Genomic DNA, 20,080 nt, shown 5'->3' on the forward strand with positions numbered 1-20,080 from the left:
AGGTCCCCCGAGCCTGCCAGAAGCTCTTTCTGAGCCTAGAGCCAGGAGTGGCCCCTGAGTGCTGCCAAGTGTAGTCCAAAAACCATAAAAAAATATAAATCCAGGATGACACTGAGGAGAAATGATTTGATGTGGCAGAAGGAAATTGGATTGAGAGACAGAATATTTGGTCAAGTGAATGCACAGAAGGCCAATATCTATCATGCAGATGGCTGCTGAGCCAGAGTGGTAGTCAGCATTCAAATCCTGAGACTTGATGACTTTGAATAACTGGAGTGGACTTGGGAAGCTCTAGCTCCAGACTGAGATGCTTTCTCTAGGAATGGTACCTAGGTTGGCTCTCTAACACATGCAGCTAAAAGCATGAGGCCAGTACAATGAAAGCAGGGACTGGTGAGAAAAAGATAGAGAATGTTGCAGAGAATGACATGATCCTGATGTTTTACAAAGATTGATGCATAAGATAGACTGGAAAGGAAACAAAAATCAATATAAAGTATCAAAAAATATTCTGAATGGAGACCCAGTGGTGATTCAGCTGCAAAGAGCAGCTGACTTGAAAGCAGGAGAGAAGAAGTTTGATCCTGGTATCACATGTGCAGAGCACAATACCAGCAGTTTGTTGATTAGAAGTCCTGGCATCACAGCAATGTTAAGTCTTTGGTATATCACAGCCAGGTGGGTGCAAACACTATTAAGAATAGGTGATTCCAGTGAGTACTACAATAAGAATGTGCACAAGTTTTATAACTAAAGAAAGCAGGCCACAGGCTGGCAAGATAGCACAGTGAGTAAAACATTTATTTGAAGAGCAAACCCAGGTTCAATCCTGAGCAAAGAACCAGGAGTAATCCCTGAGCACACACCAATTTGTCCCAAACATCTTCCATCCACCCTTCCCCAAACATCACCCCCAAAGAGCACATTAGGCAACTAGAATACAAAGCTCCTGGTGAATTTCATAACCCAAAATATGGATGTGCTGTCTCACACATGTGTGACACTTGATTATTATAACAATAACTAAGGGACAAGAGGGTATTGGACAACATATTTTAGGGGTCAGAGAAAGATCATTATTTGAACATGTTTATCTAGGTCCCAAGAGTGATTTTTGTCATCTCAACTTTTCTTCTAATACCCACATTTAAACCTTACTGCTCTTCTTCAGTTTCCTTGTGAAGAAATTGAAGCTCAAAAGTTGAAGTCAAAACACTCATGGTCACACAGGTGATAGAGACTACAATCCTTATTTGCCAACAGAAGCCTGATGTTGTAAAGAGATCTGAAAGTCTCCTTTAATCTGGCCTCAAAATCTTTACCAAAAGCTTAAATGGTTTTAAAAGCAGCTCCTCCTAAATTAGCCAATACTCGTTTTACTTCATCGTTTATAAATAGCACTGCCAATTTTTACCAGGATAGATATAGAACAGAACAGATAATCTCTATAAACATGGGGATTAACGATTTAAAAAAATTCTTTAAAGCAGGCTCTGTATCAAAACTGTTCTTGCGCTGATGATACTAGGTTTAGAGAAGAGTAGGAAAAGAATGGAAGAAATAAGCAGGGAGTTTGCACAAGTTAATGGGAGGCACAGGGATGTTTATGAGCAGGAATTCAACATCCATTTGTTTACTGCCTCTAGCCCTAAGGCTTCCAGATGAGATAGGCACCATCCCACACAGACCAAGCTGGGAAGCTGCTTAATTGTATGCTAAACTACTCAGGGCACCTGTGAGTCTGGGCTGAGGGGTCCAGACCACCTTGCCTGATACCACCCTGTGTTTTCTCAGCTGGGAGCTATGCTGGAAAAGGGGGGAGAGAGCAGGCCTCTCACTCTTCAAGATAAACCCCTATTCAGTTCTTTTTCAGGTAAGTCGTTTATCTGCCTGCTCAATAACAAGTAATCTACTTTGGTGGTGCAAGGGACCTATGGCCAAAAGACACTCATCATCTTTGGTGCAATAATTCTGAGCCCTTGCTCAAGTCAGCCCAGAGTACAGCACACTAGAAGGGTGCACATTCAGAGGTCACCTGTGACCCACTCACTCATGCTCAATCTAGAGGGTGACTGACAGATACCAACTGAGTCTAAAGAGTGAGAATTGAAACAAAAAAGAATCAAGAGGTCCGAGAGGTAGATCAGCAAGAAAGCCTAGGGGCTGGAATAATAGCACAGAGGGTAGGGTGTTAGCCTAAGAATACAAATATAATGATCTATGCTCCCATTTAAAGTCAAATTATTTTAAAGGACTAGAGAGATAATACAGGGGTAAGTCTCTTAACTTTATATGTGACTGCCCCCAGTTCAAATTCCTGGGAAAGAAAGGAAAGGAGGGAGGGAGGGAGGGAGGGAGGGAGGAAGGGAGGGAGGGAAGAAGGAAGGAAGGGAGGGAGGAAGGAAGGAAGGGAGGGAGGAAGGAAGGAAAGAAGGAAGGGAGGGAGGGAAGAAGGGAGGGAGGGAGGGAGGGAGGGAGGGAGGACGGGCGGGAGGGAGGGAGGGAGGAAGGGAGGGAGGGAGAGAGGAAGAAAGGGAGGGAGGAGGAAGGAAGGAAGGAAGAGGGAGGGAAGAAGGGAGGGAGGAAAGACTTAAGTCAGTTTTTATACTGTATATATATATATATGTGTGTGTGTGTGTGTGTGTGTGTGTGTGTGTGTGTGTGTGTGTGTGTGTGTGTGTGTGTGTGTGTAAAAAGAGTGTCTTGGGTACAAGCTTTGCAATCAGCAGCCTGCAAACAGCTCTCTAGATTGGCTGCCTTAGATTTTTTCCTTGTTCCCTAACTCTTTAATGTCCTCATTCCCACCCTGCACTTGCCCACAGCCTATTCAGCTTTGGCAGGAGGTCCCAGAACACTCCACTGGAGACTTCCCAGAAGAAGCTCTAGTAGAACTCTCAGGAGTAGGCAAATTGTCTGCAAAGCCATAGAATTCTTGAGAAAGTATAGCACTAACTTTATGGTGCCCAGTCCTAGGATTATTTTGTGTGTGAGGAATATGTGATTATTGCTGTCTCTTGCCCAGCTTGTGGATCAGTCTCTGCCTGGTTTAGTGTGTCTGAGTGAGAGCTTAGTTTCCAGGCACCTGTTATCAGATGTATCTATTTTTGTCCTGTACTTTCCAGGTCAATTAGATAATGGACCCCCTTTGCTTATTGATTGTTATCACTTTCTCTTGGAGGGGCTATTATTAGTTTCTTGGGATAACAAAGTGCTACTAACTGGATGGCTTAAAACAGCACGAAGTTATCTCCATGTTCTGGAGCTCAGGCAGTAATAAAAATATTGGCATGGCCACACTCACTGTAGGGTTTACAAAGAATTCTTCCTGCTACTTTACTTGACTTTTGACTATTTTATTCTAATCTTGACCTGTCTTTTTGTTGCCTCTCCTTTGTGCATCTTACAATCACACAACTCTGTATATATTTATGTATTTGTGCATGCATGTGCATACCAGTATATATTAATCTGCCTTGGCATGTGCATACATGAACATGCATGAATGTATTTCTATTATCCATGCCTCTGCAAAAATACCTCAACAGAATAAAACAAAACAAAACAGGAGAAATAAAAGAGCTGAGCCAGAGGACAGTCACTACCACAACCTGCCTGATGGAAGACGTATCTGACACACTGCCATGATTTCAGCTTCTCCCCTCCAGTATACTGTTTTCTCTAGATTTCAGCCCTTTCTTATAACTGCCTTGTGCTTACATCCTATTCCTCACTGCATAAAGCATGTTTGGAAGCATGTTCTAGACCCACAAAATACTTCTTGATTTTACATTTTGAGTGTCAGAAAAGAAGAGAAAGGGAAAGAGAAGCTTCTGATCTGTTGTTAGTCCTGAACCTTGAATAATGAGTGGGAGTTAGGACTGAGATAAAACATTTATCATTCCTGCTGCTTTTTTATTAAATGGGCAGGAAATATGAAAGGATGAAGAAATATGGTCTTACAGAGAAGTCTGAAAGATAAGAAATAGCTTTGGGGATTAAGGGGTGTTAGAAAAAAAGAGGTTTTAGAAGAGTGAATACTTAGCCATCTAGTTGAAAAATTTCAGTAATCTAAAAGGGGTGAGAAAAGTGACAAGGAGCCTGGTTCTTAGATGAACTTTTCTCACTCAAAGAGGTTACATGAGTTTGGTTATATCCAGGCCTATGATTCCATGCTAGTCCCAGGAATTAGCTCTGCAGAGCTGCCTGTGTTCCTGCTCAAAATGCAGTCGAATCTCAAGGTGTCCTTGGGTTTCTGTGATTTATCTCCAAAGTAACTTTTATTTAAATTTTTTTTTATTGAAACCATTGTGATTTACAATGTTCTTCATTGTTGAGTTTCAGACATGCAATGAATCAGGGTCAGTTTCACAACCTGTGTCAACCTCCCTCTACCAATGTTCCCCAAGTGCATCCTATACCACTCTTACTCACCAGTATAACAGGCCTATTTTAAGTTTAGATTGTTAAAGTTTGGGTCTCTTGATTTCATTGTTGTTTTTTTGGCCCCTGGCCCCTATGCTTTCATATTTCTATTTCTCCTCTTTCATTTAATTTCTTTCCATTGCTTTTAGGTTCAAATTCACATCAGTGTCTGGCTATAAAGAAGATACAAAGAAGGCAGGCCAGGAAGACCCCACCACATGCTAAGAAATAACCACATACTCTGTATAGGAAAGAAGTTAAATTGTCACATTAATAACCTCAGAGAGGTCCTGCCCAAAAGAGAATTGATTATGAATCATACACAGTTATAGATATAAAACATATAACATATTTTATATTTGGAAAGGATCAGAATTTGGTATGGGTATAAGCGTTATGATTTAGGAATTATACAGAGAGAGTGGACAAATGAGTAGTACAGGACAAACAAGGTTAGCAGTGCCCCAGATAGGCTAGAAAGTGATGTGGAATACAGACTGTGATCCTTTTTATATGTGAGTGAATTTCCCCCAATATGTTGAATTTCTAATCCTCCATTCATTAGATTGTGTCTGCATCTGGAGAAAGAGTCTTCAAAACATGAGATTATTAAAATGAGTACTCATCCAATAGAACTGGTGACCTTATGGAAAGAGGGTAGAAAAGTTTGGGCTTGTGTAGAGTGATGAACTTGTGAGGTCCAAAAGAAAACCTTTCTTCTTCTTGAAAAATAAGGAAAGAGGCCTCAGAAGGAACCAACCCTGCAAACATTTTTCATATTTTCATGATTCAGTACTGTGAGGAAATATATCTCTTTAAAAAATCAAAAATAGTAGAAAACCTAATATATGTAATACATTAAATATAAATAAATTATAGAGAAATGAAAGGTGGGAATTCATTGAGTGGTTTAAAAGGATTACATATATATATATATATATATATTGCGTATAAGAAACCATTTGTGTATTTTCCAGGGCGGGATTCAGAACATAAAAACCGGCCGGCAGACTGCTGCAGAAGCTGGATTCCCTGCTTGGGACATCAGGCGGGGAAAAGACACGAATCTAAGCCTGCGCAGAGGGGCCCAACTGTGAGTGTGAACTGTAAATATCTGTCTACTGTCCTCTTGTGTGAAACTCTTGGGAGTGGGGCAAAAGAGGCTCCATCAGAGCACGGCCGCTCCGCTTCGCTACGCGGCCGTGTGCTCCTTCTAAGAAAAGAACACCATTGCAACAATAAGAAAAAATCACAATAAGAACTGTGCTATATCAGAGAAGCAAGCATTTCTCTCTGGACTGTCTTCTCTGTTGCATGCTCGGGCCTAAGATTTGACCCAGTGTGAGGCTTCATCCACGGAGGACTCCCCTCCCTTAGAGGCAAGTCAGCCCATTCAGAAAGGGAGGAGCCAGAGGAGTGTGCTGCCTACATCATATAGACAATGAATACCACCACAACACGTAGAAAAACCCACAATACAAGTGTGACAATGGGGAAACAACGCAGGCCAGCATCAGACATAGAGAATGAAGATGACAATTCTGAGGACCAGATAATGACTGAACAACTAATCAACCTCTCAGATAAGGACTTTAGACTAGCAATATGGAAGGTGCTCAACAGACTCCAAGAAACCATGGATCGAGTTGAACAGAACACTAATAAGAACCAAGAAAATATGAAGGCAGAAATCACAAAACTCCAAACTGAAATAACATGTCAACTAACAGGACTGAAAAAGTCAGTAAACGAAGTGAATGACAAAATGGATAAGCTCTGGGACAGGGTATCAGAAGCTGAGAATAGACTTGGTGCTGTGGAAGATGAGATACATAACAATTCCATACAGCAGGAGAGATTGGACAAAAAACTTAAAGCAAATGAGCAGACAACGGAAAAATTAGTCAAAGAATGGGAACAGATGAAAATAGAAGTCTATGATAAGATCAACAGAAACAACTTAAGAATCATTGGCGTCCCAGAGACCCAGGAAGAAAATTCCCAGGAAGAATCAATGGTCAAGAACATCATTAAAGAGAAACTTCCAGAGCTAAAGAATATAGGTGATCAAATCCTGCATGCTCGAAGAGTACCAACCAAAAGAGACCCCAGAAAAACCACCCCAAGACACATCCTAGTCACAATGATAAATCCCACAGATAGAGACAGAATTCTGAAAACAGCAAGATCAAAAGGGGAAATTACACTCAAGCAAGCATCCTTGAGATTTACAGCAGACCTGTCACCAGAAACACTCAATGCCAGAAAGCAGTGGTGGGATATTGTGACAAGACTGAATGAAATGAATGCTTCACCCAGAATACTATACCCAGCAAAACTCACTTTCCGGTTTGACGGAAGAATACATGGTTTCACTGACAAAAAGCAGCTCAGAAACTTTACAGACACAAAACCAGTCTTAAAAGAAAAACTGAAAGACCTAATTTAAGACAAGACTAACCAAAAGACACCAAATTTCGATATAAAGATGGCATTAAATCCCAGGACAATTCTTTCTCTCAACGTCAATGGTCTAAATGCACCAGTCAAGAGACACAGAGTGGCTAAATGGATCAAAAAACTCAATCCAACCTTCTGCTGCCTACAAGAAACACACCTGAATAGTCAGAACAAACATAGACTCAAAATAAAAGGCTGGAGAAAAATCATCCAAGCAAACAACACCCATAAAAAAGCTGGAGTGGCCATACTAATATCAGATAATGCAAACTTTATACTCAGGAAGGTTGTAAGGGACAAAGATGGACATTTTATATTAATCAAGGGGTATATAGAGCAGGAAGAATTCACTCTCCTAAACATATACGCACCAAATGAGGGGCCAGCAAAATATTTAATACAACTGTTGACAAATCTGAAAAATAATATCAATAACAACACAATAATTGTGGGGGACCTTAACACGGCTTTGTCAACACTGGATAGGTCAACCAGACTGAAACCCAACAAGAATATACTAGACCTGAGGAGAGAAATGGAAGAAAGAGGCCTAGTGGATATATATAGGACACTCCATCCCCAGAAACCTGGATACACATTCTTCTCCAATGTACATGGGACATTCTCCAGGATAGACTACATGCTGGCACATAAAACATATCTCCATAATATCAAGAGGATAGAAATTTTGCAGACTACCTTTGCTGACCACAAGGCTCTGAAATTATTTGTGAATTCCAAAGGGAACTCAGAAGAAAAACATTAACACCTGGAAGTTAAACAGCCTCATACTCAATAACCAGTGGGTCCGAGATGAAATCAAGGAGGAAATCAAAAGGTTCCTGGAAACAAATGACAATAAAGACACAAACTATCAGAACTTATGGGACACAGCAAAAGCAGTACTGAGAGGAAAATTTATAGCTTTGCAAGCACACATCAGGAAGGAAGAAGGAGCTTACCTGAGTAGCTTAATGACACAGCTAATAGAACTAGAAAGTGCTCAACAAAAGGACCCAAAAATAGGAAGACAGAAGGAAATAACAAAGCTGAGAGCAGAAATCAATGAAGTGGAAACCCAAAAAAACAATCCGAAAGATCAACGGAAGCAGAAGTTGGTTCTTTGAAAAAATAAACAAGATTGATAGACCACTGGCAAACCTAACAAAGAAAGAGAGAGAGAGAAACTTGATAACTCGTATTAGGAATGAAAAAGGAGAGATCACTACTGATATGACAGAGATTCAAAGGGTAATCAGAAACTACTTTGAGAAACTCTACGCCACTAAAAATGAGAACCTGGAAGAAATGGATAAATTCTTGGACTCTTATAATCTTCCACGGTTGAAGGAAGAGGATGTAGCATATCTAAACACCCCCATCACCATTGATGAAATCAAAACGGTAATCAAAGGTCTGCCGAAAAACAAAAGCCAGGCCCAGATGGATTCACACTAATGAATTCTTTCAAACTTTCCAAGAGGAACTACTACCAATCCTGGCAAGACTCTTTCATGAAATTGAACAAACGGAAACACTTCCAAATAGCTTTTATGAAGCCAACATCACCTTGATACCTAAACCAGACAGAGATGCTACAAAAAAAAGAAAATTACAGACCAATATCGCTGATGAATGCCGATGCAAAGATCTTCAGCAAAATCCTGGCAAATAGGATTCAATGCCTCATTAAGAAGATCATCCACTACTATCAAGTAGGTTTCATCCCAGGAATGCAAGGCTGGTTTAACATCCGTAAATCCATCAACATAATACACAACATCAATAACAAGAAAAATAAAAACCACATGATCATATCAATAGATGCAGAGAAAGCATTGATAAGGTCCAACACCCATTCTTGATCAAAACTCTCAGCAAGATGGGAATGGAAGGAACCTTTCTCAATCTAGTTGAAGCCATCTACCACAAGCCAATGGCAAATATTATCCTCAACGGAGAAAAACTAAAAGCCTTCCCTCTAAATTCTGGTACAAGACAAGGCTGTCCTCTCTCACCACTCCTATTCAACATAGCACTGGAAGTACTTGCTATAGCGATTAGGCAAGAAAAAGATATCAAGGGAATTCAGATAGGAAAGGAAGAAGTCAAGCTCTCACTGTTTGCAGATGACATGATACTCTACTTAGAAAACCCTAAAGACTCTACCAAAAAGCTTCTAGAAACAATAGACTCATATAGCAAGGTGGCAGGCTACAAAATTAACACAGAAAAATCAATGGCCTTTCTATACACCAATAGCAATAAGGAAGAAATGGACATTAAGAAAACAATCCCATTCACAATAGTGCCACACAAACTCAAATATCTTGGAATCAACTTGACTAAAAATGTGAAGGACCTATACAAAGAAAACTATAAAACTCTGCTCCAAGAAATAAGAGAGGACACGCGAAAATGGAAACGCATACCCTGCTCGTGGATTGGCAGGATTAACATCATCAAAATGGCAATACTCCCCAAGGCATTATACAGATTTAATGCTATCCCTCTAAAGATACCCATGACATTCTTCAAAGAAGTGGATCAGGCACTTTTGAAATTCATTTGGAACAATAAACACCCTCGAATAGCTAAAGCAATCATTGGGAAAAAGAATATGGGAGGAATTACTTTCCCCAACTTTAAACTGTACTACAAAGCAATAGTTATCAAAACAGCATGGTATTGGAATAAGGACAGGCCCTCAGACAAGTGGAATAGACTTGAATACTCAGAAAATGTTCCCCAGACATACAACCACCTAATTTTCGATAAAGGAGCAGGAAACCCTAAATGGAGCAGGGAAAGCCTCTTCAACAAGTGGTGTTGGCACAATTGGATAGCTGCTTGCAAAAAATTGAACGTAGACCCCCAGCTATCATCATGCACGAAGGTGAAATCCAAATGGATTAAAGACCTCGATATCAGCCCCAAAACCATAAGATATATAGAACAGCACATACGCAAGACACTCCAGGACATTACAGGCATCTTCAAGGAGGAAACTGCACTCTCCAAGCAAGTGAAAGCAGAGATTAACAGATGGGAATATATTAAGCTGAGAAGTTTCTGCACCTCAAAGGAAATAGTGCCCAGGATACAAGAGCCACCCACTGAGTGGGAGAAACTATTCACCCAATACCCATCAGATAAGGGGCTAATCTCCAAAATATACAAGGCACTGACAGAACATTACAAGAAAAAAACATCTAATCCCATCAAAAAATGGGGAGAAGAAATGAACAGACACTTTGACAAAGAAGAAATACAAATGGCCAAGAGACACATGAAAAAAATGCTCCACATCACTAATCATCAGGGAGATGCAAATCAAAACAACGATGAGATACCACCTCACACCACAGAGAATGGCACACATCACAAAGAATGAGAACAAACAGTGTTGGCGGGGATGTGGAGAGAAAGGAACTCTTATCCACTGCTGGTGGGAATGCCGTCTAGTTCAACCTTTATGGAAAAGCGATATGGAGATTCCTTCAAAAACTGGAAATCGAGCTCCCAATGATCCAGCTATACCACTCCTAGGAATATACCCTAGGAACACAAAAATACTGTACAAAAACCCCTTCCTTACACCTATATTCATTGCAGCACTATTTACCATAGCAAGACTCTGGAAACAACCAAGATGCCCTTCAACAGATGAATGGCTAAAGAAACTGTGGTACATATACACAATGGAATATTATGCAGCTGTCAGGAGAGATGAAGTCATGAAATTTTCCTATACATGGATGTATACGGAATCTATTATGCTGAGTGAAATAAGTCGAGAGAGAGAGAAAAACGCAGAATGGTCTCACTCATCTATGGGTTTTAAGAGAAATGAAAGACATTCTTGCAATAATAATTTCCAGACACAAAAGTGAAAAGAGCTGGATGTTCCAGCTCACCATAGGAAGCTCACCACAAAGAGTGATGAGTTTAGTTAGAGAAATAACTACATTTTGAATTTTCCTTATAATGAGAATGTATGAGGGAAATGGAGAGCCTGTTTAGAGTACAGGCGGGGGTTGGGTGGGTAGGAGGGAGACTTGGACATTGGTGATGGGAATGTTGCACTGGTGATGGGTGGTGTTCTTTACATGACTGAAACCCAAACACAATCATGTATGTAATCAAGGTGTTTAAATAAAAAAATAAAAATTAAAAAAAAAAAAAAACAAACAAACAAAAAAAAAAAGAAACCATTTGTATTTCAAAAAGGTAATATGAATATGTTGAATACAAAAAAATAATTTATATTATGCATATATTATTAAAATTACTAGTTGTGTAAAGTCATATAAATAAGACATCAGAATAAAGATATTATTAAATACAAATTATTATATAATGATAAAAATCAATATACTCAGAAAATTAGAGATACTAGTTTTTTATTTAAATTTTTTTTTTTGGTTTTTGGGCCACACCTGGCATTGCTCAGGGGTTACTCCTGGCTGTCTGCTCAGAAATAGCTCCTGGCAGGCACAGGGAACCATATGGGACACCAGGATTCGAACCAACCACCTTTGGTTCTGGATCGGCTGCTTCCAAGGCCAACGCCGCTGTGCTATCTCTCCAGGCCCTTATTTAATATTTTTTATTTAAACACCTTGGTTACAAACATGATTATGGTTGGGTTTTAGTCATATCAGATGACACCCCCCATCACCAGTGCAACATTCCCTTCACCAATGACCCAAATATCCCTCCTCCTCTCCCCATCCCTACCTGTACTCTAGACAGGCTTTCCACTTCCCTCATATATTCTCATTGTTAGGATAGTTTGCAATGTAATTATTTCTCTAACTAAACTCATCACTCTTTGTGGTGAGGTTCATGAAGTCGGCTGTAATGTCCAGCCCTCCTCTCTTTTGTCTCTGAAAATTGTTGAGAAATGTCTTTCATTTTTCTTAAAACCCATAGATTAGTGAGACCATTCTCCGTCTTTCTTCTTCTTTGACTTATTTCACTCAGCATAATAAATTTCATGTACATCCATGTATAGAAAAATTTCATGACTTCATCAGAGATATTAAATTTTTTAAATAATCACACAGCCACAACCAGCTGTGTGAAGTGTTACTGCTGATTCTGTACTCAGAGATCACTCCTGGAAGGGATTAGGGGATTGGGGGCAGTGCTCAGAATTGACCCCAAGATTTTACATGCATGGCAAGTGCCTAATCATCTGTACTATTTATCCACCCCAGTTTTATTAAAAATTTATGTACCAAGCTACAGCTGCAAACTATATAAAATATTATAGAAATAAAAGAAATCCACAATTATATTTTAGACTTAAATTTAATTTCTTTACAATCAATGGAGCTAGGGACATCCATGGGCAATATATTGATTTTTACTAAATTATTGTTCCTTGTATAAAACTAAATTTAAAATGACTTGAATGCATAAATCTTTTAGAAGGTGGGAAAAGGATATAAGGATACAATATTAGACAAAAATATCTTAGACTTGACACCAAAACATGAAGCACAAAATGAAACTGGATCTTGTCAAAACTGAAAAGTTCTACTCTACAAAATACTCTCACAAGAGAATGAAAATAATTCTTTAGCCTGGGTAAAATAGTTGCTAATTTCAAAACAATATGACAAAGATGTAATTTCTAGATTAAAAGAAAAGCTCTCAAATCTCAATCATTTAAACAATTTCTATTAGAAAATTGGCAAAAGTCATGAAGAAACAGTTCACCAAAGAGGACTGTCAGATGGAGAATAAGCCTATGAAAGTCATTCAATATTATTTACTTTTAGGGAAATGCAAATTAAAATCACAATAAGATATCTTTCTTTAGTTCAGCTATTAGAAACTGCATTTTTAAAATGGGGAAGGAGTCCTTGGCTCAAATTTCAAGTCTTGACTAATATCAACTGTTCCAGCTTTTATGCCTGAGTTCTCAAGGGACCTTAGAAGAACAGCCTGTAAGCCAAAGACCCAAGAAGGACTTAAAGTTTGTGCTTAAGTTCCCTAGGGAAAAGAAACACACAAAAAAAGGGCAAGGCAAGTTCTCAGTTTACATCATGTACATGAGGTTTCCAGTCAATGCAGTCACTAAAAAGTAAAGGTAAAAAATTGTCAAGAAGTGAGTGGTTGGTTTTCAGTCTGCCATTCCAGTAGCATTTTTTGTTTGTTTGTTTGTTTGTTTGGTTGGTTGGTTGTTTGGTTGGTTGGTTCTCTTAGTGGACTCATCTGGGCGCATTCAAATCTGCCTTGACCTGGTGAAACTTGACTCTCAGCAACATCAGTGTCTAGTTCTTAGCCAGATTCAGATGGCTTCTTGTCTTCTTGTTTTTTTTTTCTCTCATTTTTGTTTATTTTTTGGGCCACACCTGATAGTGCATAGGGGTTACTCTTAGCTCTGCTCTCAGGAATTACTCTAGGCAGTGTTCAGGTGACCATATGGGATACCAGGGGTCAAAATCAGATTGGCCATGTACAAGACAAAATCCATGTATTATGCCAGTTCTTCTGTTTCTCTTCAGCTGGTATGTTGGGGGCTCTGGGCAGGACAGCTAGCCATAGGCTTCCTGGGCTGACCACTTAGTCCAGGGGACTGAGATCCCTCCACGCCAGAGTGGTCTTCAGGACCACGCCTGGTAAATCGGGCCCTCAGGGGAGGGTTTGGGAAAGAAATTCCTCCCCATGCATACTGGACCCCATTCAGGACTTCTTTTCTTCCTAGTATTCATTTTCAAAAGCGTATGGGCACAAATGCGCCTGCGTGACATATATACTTTTTAACAACTCTCAAAACTATTTTTAATTCTTGACTGTTTCTAGGGAAAAATATGGAATTCCTAGATTTGGAGGATAATATTCAAATTGGTCTCTAAAATCAGTGTATATGTAGATGTGACTGTCTATACAGTGGTCCTTTCTGACTGCCAAGTCTAATCCATAGACAATTCATCTATACATGGTATATAGCCCCTCTGATATATTTCCCCTCCTCCACACCAGAGCCCCTTCTCTCTTTCATCCTACCCAATCCGGATTCGTTATCTTCCCCTTAATTAACCCTCTTTACCCTCAGTTCTTTAATTTGTTAGGCATCAAGACCGACCTCTTGCCCCAACAGATTCTGCCCTTTTGCACACCCCTACAAAGCTCATTATTACTCCTTAACTCTCTCACCCCCAACCATCCAATACCACCACACTTCCCTTTTTACTACACAGTTCTAATCACAGACAAAAGTCGTGCATTGGATTTAACAACCCCCAACTGTTTCAAAATACATAATATGGACACATGCCTTTCTTGAATATTTTTATGTGTATTTTCTTTAACAGCTATAACTCTTTCTAAATATTCTTTTACACGTGACAATTCTACCCACTTTTTATCTTGTCCTTCTTTTTGTTGAGCTGTTCAATAAGGAATTTGGGTGGAAGAGTCCCCCTCAGTTTAATGCTTATATTGAACCATGTCATGGGGATTGTTGGACTTGTTCTTATGGCCCCCATATGAGCCGATAATGCCACATGGCATTGTTCCTTGTTTGCATAGGCACATTAAAATGGGAAAATACTATACATACAAATAAGTTCTTGTCTAATAGAGATTGGAACACACAATCTTGTAGTGCAATGGGGCCTTACACCCTGAACATTGATATAATGACCTGGCACAGGCCTCAGAAGAATGGGCATCCTCCATTCACCCCTGAACCAGGGAAGCTATCTACAAAAATTCAAGGATTTTTTATAACAACACCTGGAAGCAATCCTCTCCCAGGGAAGACCCTACCATGGCTCTGACATTGACCTGTTCAAAAGAGACTTTCCTTAGCACTAAGAAGACTTGACAACAACAACGACCTGCTTACAGAACAGGGTTCTCTGCATTGCCCTTTAATTGTGAGGTGAAATGAGAGGACACTCAGCACCATCCTGATTGCAATATAGGATATGGAGATTCCAGGATCTTTAATACAGAAATGTGATACCAACAACAGAGACTATGTGAAAAATAAAAGTGTATTGGCACTACAGACAATGACCTGGATTAGACAAACTAGTTTGCCTGGAGCCTAGAGTTGGTCTTATGCCAGGAAACTTCAGGGATAGGGTCTCCTTGTACTTAGGCCAAGGCTTTTCCTTTCTATGTCCCTCATATTTTGGTGGGCCTATGCAAACAATAATTGCCACTCTAACACCGTTTTTACTGTGCTCCTTTGACTCTAATCCTTAAGAAAAACAACCCACTTAAACTTTTGAGGTTAACTTAAACTAATATGCATGTGCATAGAAATGTAAAAAAGTACTTTGCCTTCAATGTTTAAGGAGTTACATAAGTTTTATGTCTTTAGATTGCTTTGTGTGCTGCTAAGAAATATTATGTACTACAATCTGGGGACTTGAAGGACAAAGTAATTGTACATGGGTTCTGTTTTATTTTCCTTAATGTTCTTTGGCTGAAAGTTCAAAGTTAAGTTATCAGCAATGGGACTACTGACAATTCTGTTTATGGGTGATTGTCCTTCCACTGTAACTTTACCTTGCCCTCTTTCTTTGCATCTTTGTTCTCATAATTAAAAATAAAAATTAATAAAATCCATGTATTATCATTCCAGTCCCTGTTTAATTTTTTATAGTATTTGTTACACACACAAAAAAAGGTCGGGAGAACTCACATGGCGTTAGACATTGCTTGGTGGAATGTAAAGGAGCATAATGGTTCTACGGAAATACTGTTTTAATTTTTAAGCAAATAATGATGCAGTAAAAAGAAACTAAATTTTTTATATTTATTTCTGAGAAATAAATACTTATGTTCACATGATAAAAATAAACAAAATGCCATATCTAAGTATTTTTTTTTTTTGGGTCACACCTGGCAGTGCTCAGGGGTTATTCCTGGCTCCAGGCTCAGAAATTTGCTCCTGCAGGGCACAGGGGGACCTTATAGGGGCGCCGGGATTCGAACCAATGAGCCTCCTGCGATGAAAGGCAAAACACCTTACCCTCCATGCTATCTCTCCGGCCCGCCATATCTAAGTATTTAAGAAATTTTACTTTTCTCTTTTTTTTAAGAAATTTTACTTCTGACTAAATATTAAATTAAAGTAGTTTCCTACTGTGAAACACTATTCAGCAATAAAAAGGAAAGAGTAATTGATGCAGAAATAACATGGATGATTCTCCAGAGGAATGTAACTGAAGTAAAAGACTAAAGGCAGAGTCCTTCTATAATCCAGTTGAAAAAGTGGATCCACCACATTTGTCATATTCTATTTTCTAGTAGTCATTATGTTTGGTCCATTCTCAGAATTACTTTGCAGGGCTAGGAATTTCCATAAGCAGAATCCTATGGTACTGTCCTAGAGACTGCCCACTCAAGAACATCATTGCAGACTCTTGATAGGGAAGGTCAAAGTTCATGCATTCAAATATGATGTATAGGGATTGCTGCTCTACCTCCTGTTTTTAATCTGAACTGTTGGCCCAAATGAAAAGCAGAACCCAGATTTTATGGTGAGTCTATACTCACTAACATCTCTTTTCTGTTTGTGTTTAATGCACTGCTCTATACATTAACTAGAATTTATCTTAAATGCAGACATATAATGCTTTGGAGGAAAGAAAGCATGTCTGAAGGAGCAAGCAGCCAGTTATAACACCTGGAGGATAACGAAGCTGGAAATAAGGGAGAACCTTCAGCAGCCATCTCCATCTGCAAAGGACAGAGAGTATCTGTTCATAGTCTGGGCCATGGCTTAGAGGTAGAACCCCAACTTTTGGACTGTTGCTTCAGAGAATCTGGTGCAAGTTTATGAGCTGAGAGAATCAAGATTCCTCATTCATAAACCTACATAATATAGGTTTTTGTTCTAAAGTAAGGCATTCTGCCATATGTGACTAACACCACCATGGTAGGTCAAAATTTACCTTTAAAAACCTTTCTTTCATGGATAATTATCCATGAGAAAGTGAAATGAAATTCTCTTACCTAAGCACCACTCATCAGTGAGACTCTTGACACTGAACCTCAGTAATGAAATAAATACTGTTTGTACTTCATTTACATTCTGTAAATCATTAGATGCTCCCTGATTTACTCCTCTTCCTTCAAAAAAAAAAAAAAAGAGTGGAGCCTTTTACAATACTGCCAGCTGTCAATGAATTTGAATCTGATGTGTCATTGGTCACTGTAGTGTGTATGCATTCACAAGTTCATACTCACAGGACCAGTATGGTTCTGAGTGACTCATCTCTGTCTTTCTGTGAGTCCTCAGGAAAACAATTGTACCAGTCAGCCAACCATCAAAAGTGTTTGAGGCTCATGGCAAAGAGAGACATTTGCCTCTGAGGTGAAAATCACAGAGAACAATCAGAGGTTTTCTTTTATTATTTTCCTCTGATTTGGGTGCTCCAATTTACCCCTTTCTAGAGTCTTAAAATCTATTGTTGGCTTTCATTTTTGTCATTTCCTTCTTGCTGTCATAACAGAGATGAAAACACCACTGTGCATGTGGGAGTCCTTTAGTGTTCTTTGCCACCCAGGGGTCCACACCTAATGATTTTAAGTGATTAATTTTCTGCTTCAATCCAGAAGGAGGGCAGGAGAAATTTTAGTCACCTTTTTAACAAGGTTCTAAAAGTTCTTTTCACAAGCATTTAATTTAATCACAATACAGTATGTGAACATAAAATCTCCCAATCTGACCATCTTTATGTGGTCTGTATTTATTAAGTATATTCTGTATTCTGTATAACTGTATTTATTAAGTATATTCACATCATTGTGAAGCAACAATTTCCAGATCTCCTCATCCCAAATGAAACTGTGTCCATTAAACAACTCTGTTTTCTTTTCTCCCAACCTCACCAATATTTCCTTTTTAAAAAACTCAACTGTTCCAGTTCCCTTGTATAACTGGAAATATATAGTGTTTGCCCTTCTATTGCTTGATTCATTTCTCTTTGTGTATATTCTCAATGTTCATCTATTTTGTATAGCAGATCAGAATTTTCTTTCTTATTTTTTGTTCGTTTGTTTTGTTTTCAAGCCACATCAGTGATGTTCATGGATAACACATGGCTCTGTACTTAGGAATTACTCATGGTGATGCTCAGGAAGATGACTATAGAGGATGCTGAAGATTCATCCTTTCTCTCTCTCTCTCTCTGTATATATATATATATATATGTATATATTGCATATACTATAAGTTTATATATGTTTATATACTATAAGTTTACTTCCCCCATATTTCCCTTCTTCTAAATGTTGAAGTGTATTTTGTTTCAACTACACATGGCACATTTCACTAGCCATCAGTGTAAACGTACATCAGTAAAAATGTATTTCAACTTTTATATTTATTTACTTATTTTGGTTTTTGAACCACACCCAGTGACATTCAGGGGTTAATCCTGGCTATGCACTCAAAATTTACCCCTGGCTTGAGGGACCATATGAGATGCCAGGGATCAACTGAGGTCTGTCTGGGTCAGCCTCATGCAAAGCAAATACCCTACCACTGTGCTGTCGCTTCAGCCCCTATTTCAACTTTTTTAAAAGGGTAATATTTGAATTCATCGTGTCATGTGAATAACACTTTTCTAGGTTATTTTCACAGATACATTGATACATAAATTTATATATCTATAATTTAGTGCAGCAGTATTCAAAAGATAGAGGTGTGTCTCCCCCCACTCCAACCCCCCCCCCCACAGTTCTCAAAGCTGACAGAGGATTGAGACAGTAAGACTGAAACCACTTGGAAGAGGCCACTGAGCTGCCTGCCTTTTCTGCTGCATTTTCCTGCCTCTTACTGATCTTTGACCAAGACAGTGATCTGAGCACAAGGGGCAGAAAGATGAACACAATCATGGCAAGTACTAGATTTGAAGAGTTCATGCATTCATCTTAAGACTGACTTCTGGGGTCTGGAGCAATAGTGCAGTAGTAGGGTGTTTGCCCTGCACACAGCTGACTCAAGTCTCTCAGTTCAATCCCCAGCGTCCCATATGGTCCCCCAAGCCAAGAAGTTTCTGAGTGCATAGCCAGGAGTAACCCCTGAACTTCACCGGTGTGGCCAAAACAAACAAACAAACAAACAAAAAAACAACTGAGTTCTGGAGAAAAACATGAATTAGATAAAAAAGAAAAGAATGTGAAATATCTAGGTTGCAAAGTATCTCCATAAAGAGCTTTTAACTTATTTTATTTATTAGTTGATTGATAACAGAAACATCTAGTTCAAGGTAGGAAAAATACCCAGAACCAGGTTTTGTTATTACAAGGCATTCCTCCTCTTTCCTAATGATTGCCCTAGTTCAGTAGCATAAGACATGCACCCTCAGTTTGCCCCATTAACTATTGGTTTTGCAGCTATGAAAATCTCATATGTGTGGTATCACATTTGTTCATTTTTTTCTTACTTACCCATCTAATGTTAAATTGCTTCTTCATCTGATTTCAGAAGAAACCAGTGGGGTGAGGAAATTGATCCTTGTTAAATCCTAGAAGATGAAGACTAGAATGATGATCTCGAATTCTTAAAATATTGAATTAAGATTGACCTTTATGACAAACATAAGTTATAGCATTTGTTGCTAGTGATGAAATTTGGGATTGTGAAATTAGAATTTAGGTAAATAAAAATGTACTCTGGTAAACCTCACATCTCCCTAATGCTGGAAGACTAATAGGAATAGTTCTGATACTGATAAATGTAATTTTAAATAGTATTTCACAATAAGAGGGGTAGATATTTGGAGCATTTCAATAACTGAAAATAACAAATCAATACTGTTACAACAATGAAAAAGAAAAGAAAAGCTGTCTGAGTAGGGAGGCATGGACTAATAAATTTAAGAACTTGACCCAGAAACTCCACAGTGGTAAGGCAAAGACTTTCCCTATAGGTTTGGAGATTAAGCAAAGATGGCAGAAATGGGAATGTTGTTGCAGAAACCTTTGCATCAATTATTTTAAAGCAGGAGGAAGGTAGGTGGGAAGACTGATCCAGTTACAAAGGGATTTGGTGGAGTATGGAATGTTTTCCTAAACAACACACCTATATACAGCCACATTATTAAAATACATTTTCCTAGATTATACACTTAAAAGTGAGTTAAAAGATGAAGTTCTAAGATAGTGGGAAAGGCTCTATGACATCAAAGTTTAGTTAAATTGGAAATCATCATTTTAA

General features: G+C 38.8%; 1 long non-coding RNA gene across 1 annotated transcript in view; it reads left to right on the top strand.

Moving 5' to 3' along the window:
- The window catches only part of LOC126003410 (uncharacterized), a 612,343-nt gene that overhangs the window by 220,309 nt on the left and 371,954 nt on the right, over positions 1–20,080 (top strand). The gene's annotated exons all lie outside the window — the stretch shown is intronic.

The sequence above is a fragment of the Suncus etruscus genome, chromosome 3, assembly GCF_024139225.1.
Source record: "Suncus etruscus isolate mSunEtr1 chromosome 3, mSunEtr1.pri.cur, whole genome shotgun sequence".
NCBI lineage: Eukaryota > Metazoa > Chordata > Mammalia > Eulipotyphla > Soricidae > Suncus > Suncus etruscus.